We start from the raw sequence: 12,308 nt of genomic DNA, 5'->3' as shown, positions 1-12,308 counted from the left end.
CATGTACATGGATGCCAAATCTATATGAATTTTAACGCAAATCTATATACCATTTTAGTTTTACGTTTTAGTTGAAGTCGTTTTGGGTTGTTTAGTAACGAAGTGCCATATTAGCAGTTAGTTAGTTAGCAGTAATCAAGAGGTTAGCAAAGAAATTGCCAGTTAATTATATTGAGTAGAGAAATTTCATTATGTTTAAAGCCTTGAGAATGATTTTTTAAAATTTTTTTTTCCAGTAGAAAATGGATGTGACTTAAGTAGTGAAGAGGAAGCGGGAACATTAGACAATTAATTATTGCGAATTGAAATTTCAATCTTAGTCACTAAACGCCTTCCTAGTGAATTACTGTAGAAACAAGATGAGTGATACAATTGTCTTCCTGCCTCTAATTTCCAGAGCAACTCTTCACCTTTCTTATTCTTCAATTCTGTTTTCATCCACTTCTCAATTCTTTTCTTTTTATATTAATTTCTCTCACATCTTCTTCTATTACATAAGGGTCTGACAAATAATCCTGCAAGCGTTGCATTCTACAAAACAACAGTGGGTTGGCCCTTAATTAGGTGGAGTCTGTCTGGGGCCAAAGTGGGCTGAATTGGTGTATGTGTTAGCCCTGTCTCTTGCTGGCCAAATGGGCTAGCTCGTGCATTGCCAGTCAACGGACCTACCAATATTTGACAAATATGTGGCTAGAGCGGCATCACAGAGCCATGGTTAAAGCTGATTATGACAAAATTGTTTTTTAACAAAAAAATTGTTAGTTATTTTAACAACATTGTAATTGCTATTGTTGTTATTTTAACAACATAGTAATTGTGTTTAAAATTATTATAAGAAAAATAAGGTCCTATTTGATAACTCAATTCTGCACTTAATAGATTCAGATTTTAACATGTTTAGACGGGTTTGATAACCAAAAATTTAACATGTGAATTAATTAAGTGATGCTAAGTTTTCTACACAAAACTTGTTTCCAAAAATAAGCAATAAGCTATTCACTTATCACTAAATGTGATATACATTCAAATGTATCAAATTTAATACTTAACAATTCAATAATTTAATGAATTTAGAGTTCAGATTTTAGATTTCGGGTTTCATTTTTCAAACTTTAATTTTATTAAAGTCACCCTAAGTTTAGAATCATGACCAAACTAGGGATTGAATAGTGACAATAGTATACAGTCCTTGAAGGCTTGCTGTTTGTTGCACAAACTGCATTTGTGTCACCTCGTTTATCATCATACCATACAATTATAGAGATCCTATTCTCATCACGCAGTATAGAGAGTTCTTGTATCCCATATTGCCAAAAGAAGATGTTAGTTGAATTCTCAAGGGGAGACCAAAGGTTTCCCAATGAAGAATCGAAATATTATTGGTTGAGTTTTTGGAGTAGAGTTGTGGACACCACACCTTTACACTGAGAATTCCCTCATGGGCCCAAAACAACTTAAGTTTGGGATATTGGTATCATTTGCCAAGTCTACATTTGTACTGTCTTCCCCTCCAAGTCCAAACTCATGCATTTGTAAGTAGATCCAGCCAAATGTTACTGAAAATGCCTACAAGGAAATCTACTCTCACCTGAGATTTAATTTCACTTACTAATTACCCTTTTAATCATATGAAAAATGGCTATTAAGCACAACATGAAGATAAATTGACAAACATGAGAGAGTAGAAATATCAGGCTCCTAATCATTTGAGAGAAGAAATATTAAAACTGAAGAAGAATTCTTTCGAGATCGTAGTAAAACACAAAATTTCATTGTGTTCTTGGCTATGGTACGTAGAACATTTTTTTTTTGTTTCAATGAAAAAAAGTAATCAGGCTGGGATCTTGAAGATACATATAGCGAATGTGAAGACCATAAAGCGGTTATACACAGAAGATGATAATGAAATTCCTGGAAATTTATATAAAGCAGCTGCTTCTTAATCAACATGAATAGCAAGCTTGAACCCTTGAAGACATTCAACGTTGTATGAAATGAAGTAGAAAGAACCATTGCTATGCTTGGAATAGTAAAACTTGTATGGCCATTGCTTCCAAGAAATGTTCCCTGAATTTCATCACATCCGAGGTAACCGTAAAAGGTAACATTGAAGACTTGGGCAACCATTGGTGCATACTCGAAACCTAACAAATAGTTGGGGGTTAAAAAAAAAAGGCTTTATGGTTAAAAAAAAATAAAACAAGATTTTGTTGTAAGCAAATAGCTAGGATGATCCTACGGAGCACATCAACTTTGTAAAAGGTCTTCCCAAGAGTAAATGTTGCAAGATCAATACAAACTCTCCAAGGAACTGTATACACAATGGCAAAACATGGGACAACAAGATAGATAATAAGAATGCAACACAGGCCCTTGGGTGGAAATACTGCCCATCTTCATTGTGATTCACTATGTGTGGGTATATGGGAGCAAGGAAGGTTGTTTGATATATGATAGTACTAAATGGCATACTTCCCATTTCTTATATAAGGTTTTTTAAGGCATATAAATAGATAATGTTTGGGTTGGATTCAACAGATTCATTCAGTTTCAGACTCACTAAATTTATTCAGACACACAGACTCCTGTAGGTCGTGTTACTCAATTGATATCTATGGGTTATTTTCTGTAACATGCAATTAAAAATTCTAAATTCAAACACTATGCAACAATCAATAGAAGTTTAGAAAAGGAAAAACTGCTCTTTTACATGAATTTTACATACACATGGGTAATTTTGACGCAAGATAATTTTTTCTGCTTGTGTATAAACCCACGTATAAACAAACATTATTTAAGTTTGTGTTTCTATGTGATGCCTGTAGATATGTTTGACATTTTTTATTTGTATTTTGTTTATGGAAGTTAATTATCAAACGTCATTAATGAAATATAAAACTTTACTACTTTCAAATTATTCTAGAAAAATTATTTTGCATATAATTAAACATTATAAGATGTAGTTGTTTCCTACATATATATATATATATACATATATATAAAGGAGTTGGTGTGTAATTGTTGGATGATTTTCATCTGACATTTTTAGGTTCATTTTAGGGATAGTAAAAGTATAGTACAAGTGATGCAGCTCACTGTACAAACATGGCATGCTCATTGCAACATGAATTTACAATGGTATCCTTTGTGAGATGATGGTTACATTCTTAAACGGTGCTTGTGTCTCGGAGATTGGTTCTGGTTAAGAACCAATGCGCTGCCCTGAAATGCCAAGATTTATTTAGTTATTTAATTCTGTGTTTGAATAAAATTTGGTTGGTGTCCAATTCCAATCACTCACCACATCTAGGTGAATTTTCGGATGTGTGTTTGCATAGCTTACTTTCATATGTTCAATCCTTACTATCATAAGCATAAAAAAAAAAAAAAAAACTTGAATAGTTTATTTCAATGCACCTAAGGTGGAAGGTCTCAAATCTGGGATCTTTCATTTACACTCTCTCTTCTATACCACTCAACCCATCCCTAATTATGTGTTGTGCAGGAAAAAGATGGTCATAATCAATTTATGCTTGTAGTTAATATAGCACATAAGAGTTTTCAAAATTTTTAAAAAATTACTAAAAATGAAAATTTCCATAATAAACACAATTATCAAATTAGATTTGCTGAATGCCTATATTATATATATATATACTGACTAATTATTTAAATAAAGTGATGCTATTGTAGCCATAGACCTATAGTATTTAAAGTAAATAATTTTATTATCAAGTGTACATTTTATTCTTATTTTATGTGACATCAAAACTGAAATACGAGATTAAAACCATTATATCTTATATAACACAGTAAGAACCCTAGTACACAATAGCATAATAAGAATCCAAAACATGAAAGAAGTAATAGTGTTCAATTCAATACAATAAAAGAAATAGGTAACCATCAAATAATATTATAAAATATAAAGACATAGAGAAGCGAGCATTTCTATCATATTCTCAATAAGTATTTTCTCCATATTTTGATCAATTCCAATGGTTACAACTTCCTAAAATAAAAAAATAATAACAATAATAAATATCATTGGAGTTGAATAATCCCAATCAATGTCTTGATTTGGAGTTATTTTAAATGTCTTTATATTGTTGAAATAATTTTAGATGTGATATTCAACATCCTAATTGATGTGGGACACATGGCTCCTATATTTTGGGATAAGATGGATTGAGCAAGCGAAGAGAAAAAGAAGAATTGCGCGGATTTGTATTTCATCGATCCATGCGTAGATCCGACCCAAGTTAGTGGATTCACGCCATAGATCAGGCTCTGAGTACAAAGTCCTTTTCTGCTTGGATCCGCATCCAATTCGAATCAATGCAAATCGGCGAATTTTAGTTGATATGTGATATTGCCGAGTTGACTAGGCCAGTATTAGGAGTTATGTCAAATATATCTCAAATAGGTCCAGTAGCGACTCACATTATTGGTATCATATTAGAAGGCTCCAATTATGCATCGCCGAAGTCATCTAGAACTTGGGCAATACAGTGAACACTAGCTCTAGAAGATAGAGCCTTGCATGTAAGTAGCACTTTTTAACCTCTTTGTTCTTTTGAAATTGATCTGATGTGTCATCTTTTGGTTCATCCTTGTGAATTAGAGGATAGTTGGATAGATTTAAACATCAATCCCTGGGATTAATGTGATTATACTACTATAAATTGGAGAAGCCTTGTCCATATTTGTCTCTATTCTTCTGCATGTCTGAGTATCGGACCCCAGTTGAACAGAAAAGAAAGGATAATTGAATTCAATTTTAGGGATGAAGTAAATATTTGCACATGTGATATGGTACTGTGTAATGAACATTATTTGATCATCTATGTAGTTCTAATCACATAGGTACTAAACATAATCCTTAGGATAGATGCCATAAATTAATCCAAGGTCAGCAGCTCTTACTAGATTTACATATCGAGCACCGATTGTGAATAAATTCGCAAGAATCATCCTTTCATCAAGGATAAGGCTTTCGTTATGGTTCAAGAAGTCAGCACTGGTCATCGTAGCAGATTTAATAGCAGTAAGTGACGAATTAGGAGGCAAACTTCGTGTTAAGGCTACAATGCCACTCAGGTGAGGTGTTGACATTGAGATTTAAGTTGAATAGGGCCATTGAATTTGTGTTGTTATCCACAGAGGAAGGCCAGGCAGCAAGAATGTTGACACCTAAGCCAACGAGATCAAGTTTAAAAATCCCAACGCTTGTCAAGCTTAGGCCTCTTGAGAAGAAAAGTGCAGCTATAGAAGCATATTTTACTCTTATAATCGTTCCTTTGAACACTATGGTGGCAGTGGATCTACATATAGGGTTTATGTATGCCTTTGTTGCTTCTCTATAAGCAAAACTCACCTTAGTTGTGCGGAGGTGAGATTTAACACCCATATGCATCTCTATTTGTCACTATTATAGCAGCTCCCACTAGCATCTCTCATAGTCTGTCCTAAATCAAATGTTTCGAAGAATCCATCAATTTCACATAAAACCACTTTACTAGCAACAAAGTCTTGTTCAATATGTTGGGGTCATATTTTTCCAATTGCTAGATGTGCTAGGGGCAGCAATGTGCTTAGAAAAGCCCTAGGCTGGAAGACTAATACATGATCATGCATTGTTATCTAGCATAGTTGTTGCCCTTATACTGCAGTCCATGGTACTTGCACCCATAGTCAAAATCCATGGTACAGAATTTGCTAGTGTATCATGGAACGGTCCTTTATCACTAGTTGCACAATCGACAATAATCCCTTTTTGAATTGCCCAAAAGCATCGATTGCAATACCATTTGCACCCATGTACAATAATAGTTTCCTGGTTGTGACGATTCCTCACATGCATCATCCTTACAAGCTTGATACAAGACTAAATGAGTCAGTGGTGTTATTCCAGCTGCCATGTCATTAACTAGGCCAAAAATATTGGCACCGCATTCAAGAGTTAGACTTCTTTTTGTGGTTAAACTATATCTAATGTTTGTAGAAATAGGATTTTTCTTCACTTGGTTTTGTTGAAGAGCTTGTATTGAGGTCATTTTATAGTAGCAACGCCAGTTAATATGTATCATATAACATGATACAATTTGGACTGTTTTGGATATAAATAGCTTTCTAATCCTTTTATCACGATATGTGCACATATTGTGCACGTGCCCTAAACTCCTTGTGAGATGACTAGATTTGTTAGAATTTATCACTTTTTCATTAGAAATCCTCCATTAACTTTATTTTATAAAAATGAGAAATTAAATTAGTAAGTAGTGACAATAAGGGACTAAATTGATCACAACTTGAAAAATAAAGAACCAAAATTATTGTTTTAAAATGGTACGTACACATACCTGCACATGATAAGTACCATTAGGGCTCTCTAATTTTCTATTTGAAGTCCTACTTTGCTTTATTTTAAGAGATAAGAGAATAAATTGATAGATGCTAATATATAGAAAACTAGATTTGCTGCAACCTTAAAGATAATAGACCAAAATGGTTATTTTCCCTAAAGGTTAATAACGTAAAAATTATAATATGTTCAAATATCTTTCCTTACTTTGTAGGGCGATGTAAGATCTCACGAAAGTCACACAGGAAGCATTGTTGATGAAGTCTTTGTTGCCAATTTTTTGTGTTTTCTAGATAAGTTTGATTTTTGCATAGAGCTCTCTTTTATTAGAGTCATACTGGTGTTGAAATTACATTCTAAAAGTTGCCAGGATGAGCTTTTGGTGAGTTCTCCTTCCATTTTGGCCGGATATTGATAAAGAACATGACTATCTTATTAGAGTTAGATTGTCTTTATGCAAGTTGGGCATCCGACTTGATTCTTCTAGGTCAGACTGACATTTCTTTTCTTTTCCTTCTATTTTTCTTTATTTTACTCATGTTAAAAATTTTCCAAAGACAAAATTTGAAAAGATCAAAACATACTCAGCTGTTCTGCATTTTCCCTACCTAAACTTTATGCTACTTGACCCAACTGATCTCTAGATCTTAACTTGTGCCTTCATCATGCATGACTTGTATACTTGCAGTAATAGTTTGAATATAAAGTAAAACTGCACCATCAAAATCCATCAACTTTGCATAAAACCACATTGCCAGCAACAAAAGTCTTGTTCAATGTGTCTGGGGCATATTTTCTAGTTGCCCAATAAAATATCCCATATCGAACGGAATAGGAGAAGAGGAATAATATATAATGTCCAGCCCATCAAGTTACTAATAGTTTTGGGTTAACTAATTTGAACTCATGATTTTAACTTAAAATATTATTGATCTAGTTTGTTAGACGTGAGGTGTTACATTGGATGTATTAGGGGTAGCAATATGCTTGAAAAAACATTAGATTAGAAGATACACCATCAAATCGTGCATTGTTATTTAGCATGGCTATTTTCCTTATACTGCAGTTCATGGTGCTTGCACCCACAGTCAGAATCCATGGTGCATAATTTGATAGTGTACCACGGAATGGTCCTTCATCTCTAGCTACGCAGCTGACAATAACCCCTTTTTAAATTGCTCGAGAAGCACTAATTGCAATGCCATTTGCAAATATTACTCCTCGTGTCCTCCAATAGAGAGTGATAGCACTTCAACATCTACAATGGCAACTTTCATGGTTGCAACGATGGTGTTTTCCTCACATGCATGCTCCTCACAAACTTGATATATGGCTAAATGAGCTAGTGATGCCATTCTCGCTGCTATGGCATTTGTTTGGCCAAAAACTTTGGCACCATATTTAGGAGTTAGACTTTTTTTTGGTGGTTGAGCTATATTCTATGTTTGCAGGAGTTAAGTTTTCTTCACTTGGTATTGTTAAGGATTTTGTAATTGGTCACTTTCTAATGGGTTACGTTTTATATGGATCATAAAACATGATACGACTTGGACATTTTTGGACATAGATAACTTTCTAATCCTTTTATTAGGATATGTACACATACCATGCACATGCCGTGCACATGCCCTGAACTTGTTGTGAGGTAGCCAGTTTTGTTGGAGTTTTTCACTTTTTCGTTACAAATTGATAGGGTGCACTTTAGTGGGTTATTTCGCTAATATTTCATAATGATTTTGACTAAATATTGCACTATTTGGTATTAATTGCAGAAATTGGTGGAAAAAAAGATTCTAAAAATCAACATTCCAGAAGACTTGCTGACAGTTAGGCGTGGGCACACTGAAGTCACGTCCCAGGATGGGATTGTCGGGATCTCACACGCACGGGGGCAGTTTCCAAAGAATTGTGGACTCCAAGTCCAAGGCTGTGCTGGAATAGTTACTGCTTTTTTTCTATTAGGTAATTGAGTACTATTAGGAATTATTTTTCTTTCTTGTTAGGATTTTGGGGAGATTAGGAAAGTGGAGAAAAACTAGGACTAGCGTGAGTTTCTTTCTCTGGTGGGTCTGGCCACAAAAGGCAATCAATTCATTCACCTTTTTGGTCGCTAGAAACGCAGAAAAGAAGGATTGTACTTTTCTCTTTGACTTTTCTTGCCTTTTGGCAAAAGCTTGGAGGAAACCAACGAAAAGCCACAATTGTTGACTTGTTCTACTTTTCCTTCTTTGACCGAATTTGTGAGACAAGATTTGACAATTTTTTTCAATTCTTTTCGCATGGCCTGTTTTCCACTTATGGAGAACTCAATTCTTATTTATAGTCAAAGGGACAACTGAAGATTTGGTTCGACAATAACTATGAGATCTAAATTATTTTAATTGCTTCTTTCGTTCATTGGTATTTGTATGTTTTCTGCTTTTAATGGTTGTAGTTATTGTGCATGATTAAATAGTGCGCAATATTTCATTATTCACGTAGTCTACTTGCTAATTGAGGGTAGTTGAATCCGTAATTGTTTGATCATCCACATCCTGGTGGCAACCAGCATAATTGGATTTATGTCAGGAAAACATATAATCTAATTTAAGTAAACCCTCGTAGCGTGTTTATTAATTAGAGTCAAGTTTCTCTAGTTGCTAATGCAATTGGCGAATTAAACCCTATAGTCGTACCTATGGTTATTCTTGAATTAAGAAAATAGTCAACGTTCGTACCTTGACAATCAAAACAGTGGTGTTAAGGATCTTGTAATGGGTCACTTTATAATGGGTTATGTTTTATATGGATCATAAAACAAGATACGACTTGAAAATTTTTGGACGTAGATAACTTTCTAATCATTTTATTAGGATATGTACATATACCATGCACATGCCGTGCACATGCCTTGCACATGCCCTGCACATGCCTTGCACATGCCCTGAACTTGTTGTGAGGTAGTCAGATTTGTTGGAGTTTTTCACTTTTTCGTTACAAATCATCCATTAGCTTAATTAAATTAGTAACCAATGTTACTAAGGGACTAAATTGATAACAACTTCTTCTAAACTTTACCATTCCTTCCTCCCAAAAACTTCCACTGGCACAATTGATGCCTCACGCTTAGTTTATTCTTATAACCATGTCATTATTGGCTTTGCAGCCAGATTGTCGCTTGATGAAGTGAAACAAATGGAGAGGATGACAGGATTCTTATATGCCAGACCTCAAAAGGTATTGGCACTTCAGACCACATGCAGTCCCAAATTCCTGGGGCTGCAACCCCATGACGGGCTTTGGCCCCTAGCCAACTTTGGCCAAGGCATCATAATTGGGTAATTGATAATGGAATAAAACCTGACCACTTGTCCTTCAATGATGAAGTGATGCCAACACCACCAACCGAATGGAAAGGAAAATGTCGTTTGAATAGCACCACCTGTAACAAGAAGCTTATAGGTGCAACCAAGATATCTTTGGGTATGACTGGACTGCCTGTCGACGTGGGAGCACACGGAACACACACTGCAAGCACTACTGCTGGTGCATTTGTCAGCGGTGCCAATGTTTATTGCCAAGCTAATGGCACGGCAACACTTGGCCATTTATCAAGCTTGTGAGGATGATGGGTGCGAGGAAAGCACCATTCTCGTAGCCATGGAAGCTGCCATCGCAGACGGTGTCAATGTGTTATCACTCTCTCTTGGAGGACAAGAGGAGCCTTACTTTGCAGACGAGATAGCAATCGGTGCTTTTCGAGCAATCCAGAACGGGATCATTGTCAGCTGTGCCGCTGGCAATGGAGGACCGTTCCATGGTACGCTATTAAATACCGCACCATGGATTTTGACGGTGGGTGTGAGCACAATTGACCGCAGTTTTAGGTCTATAGCTGTGCTTGGTAACAATTCACAGTTTGATGGTGTATCAGTCCATCAACCTAAGGTTCTTTCAAGGACATTGATACCCCTAGTACGTTTGGCAGCTAGAAAATGTGCCCGTGGCACATTGAACAAGACTCTTGTTGTTGGCAAGGTGGTATTGTACAAAGCTGATGAACCCTTCGAAACATTTAATTTGAGGCAGGGCATAAGAGATGCTGATGGGGCAGCAATAATAGTGGTCAACGGAGACACAGACTTGTGTGCTACCTCACCTCAAGTTGATGTGATTCCCACTACTATAGTGAGTCTTGTTGTCGGGGAAGCGATAAAGGAGTATATAAACTCTACATTTGCACCTACTGCCATGATAGCATTCGAAGGTACAGTTTTTGGATTAAAAGAAGCTCCTGCCATAGCATTTTTCTCCTCGAGAGGTCCGAGCTTGACGAGCCCCGAAATTCTTAAACCTGTATCGTTGGCCCAGGTGTCAGCATTCTTGCTGCCTGGCCTTCCTTTGTGGACAACAGCAAAAATTCAACTGCTTCATTCAAGTTACAATGTGGAACCTCAATGTCAACACCTCACCTGAGTGGCATTGCAGCCTTAATACAAAGTTTGCATCCCGATTGGTCGCTTGCTGCCGTTAAATCTGCTATTATGACCAGTGCTGACTTCTTGAACCATGATGGGAGCCTTATCCTTGATGAGAGGATGCTTCTTGCAAATTTATTTGCAATTGGTGCTGGCCATGTAAATCCGGCAAGAGTTGCTGACGCTGGATTGGTTTATGACATCCATCCTGAGGATTATCTTCAATACTTGTGCGGTTTCAATACTTGTGTGGTTTGAACTACACAGATGATCAGATAGTGTTCATTACGCAGCGCCGGATCACATGTGCGAATATTTACAGCATCCCCGAAGCTGAACTCAATTATCCTTCATTTTCTATTCAGTTGGGGTCTGATACTCAGACATATAGAAGAACGGCGATGAATGTGGACAAGACCTACTTAGTTTACAACAATCTGATCACATCCATCCCAAGGATCGATATTGTCGTATATCCAACTGTCCTGCGGTTCACAAGAATGAACCAAAAGATTACATATCAGATCAGCTTCAAAGAACAGACAGGTTCGAAAATGCTACTTACATGCAGGGCTCATCGCCTGGAGCTCAAAGCAGCACTCTGTGAGAAGTCCCATTTTGATTAAATTAATCTAGCAGATATGTGAGTAGTGAGTAGTGACTGTTGTTTCTAATTAAGCAAATTATGCTCGTTGAGTGTTATAAGCCTTGACCTGTGATGTATGTGTTAAACGATGCAAACTCCATGGTAAAACTGCTAAATTTCAAGAAGTTTTAAGCATTGAAGTATTTTAGTGTCTTCTCTTAACATGGTTACTGAAGGAAACTTTTTTTTCTGTTGCAATTATCCATGGAACAGAAATGATTATACAAATATCACTAGTAATACACTTGAGCAATGTAAAGCACTAGAAAAATTAGAGGAAAATATCAAAGTAGAACTAAGAAAATGATAAAAAAAAAAAGAGGGAGGAGCAGAGTTTTTCAAGGAAAAACAGGCCTGGTCGTCCAGCCCTGTTTTCATTCGAATATCTCTTTCGATTTTGAGTTTCTTTCCAGTAATTTTGTTTTTGCACTTTCTCATAAGATCAAGAAATAACTTCTACCTGAAAATGATCATAGGGCAACAATCAGTTGATCACATCCCAGAATCAACAAAGATTAAGATCACTAACCATGCATAGATAGACGTTTTTGAGGAATTTAAACAAAACTATGCACAATCTTGGTCCTCCTCATGATTCATAATACCATATAATGTCCTGTTATTCCAATCTTTTTTTCCCAAGAAGTGCTAATAGAGTATCCGATTGAACAATCTTCACCATCTGTCTTGCCTCTTTCGCCGTAGTCTTCCCCATCCATCTTTACCTGTTTCGCCATAATCACCAAATAAATTTAAGCTTCTTGTTCCCGTCATTTGGTTGGTTGTTGTATACAATTATAGTTCATGTTCACGTCTAAAGAAATTTTCCCAATGTAGAATA

The 12,308-nt window shown here is 36.0% G+C and overlaps 1 pseudogene; it reads left to right on the top strand.

The window, feature by feature from the left end:
* The first annotated feature begins 5,001 nt into the window (after nucleotides 1-5,001).
* On the top strand, nucleotides 5,002-11,447 carry LOC140011258 (subtilisin-like protease; annotated as a pseudogene).
* The last annotated feature ends 861 nt before the right edge of the window (nucleotides 11,448-12,308 follow it).

This window comes from Coffea arabica, chromosome 7e, assembly GCF_036785885.1.
Source record: "Coffea arabica cultivar ET-39 chromosome 7e, Coffea Arabica ET-39 HiFi, whole genome shotgun sequence".
Taxonomy (NCBI): Eukaryota; Viridiplantae; Streptophyta; class Magnoliopsida; order Gentianales; family Rubiaceae; genus Coffea; species Coffea arabica.
The sequence above is the reverse complement of the archived record's forward strand: the minus strand, read 5'-3'. Positions and strand labels throughout refer to the sequence as shown.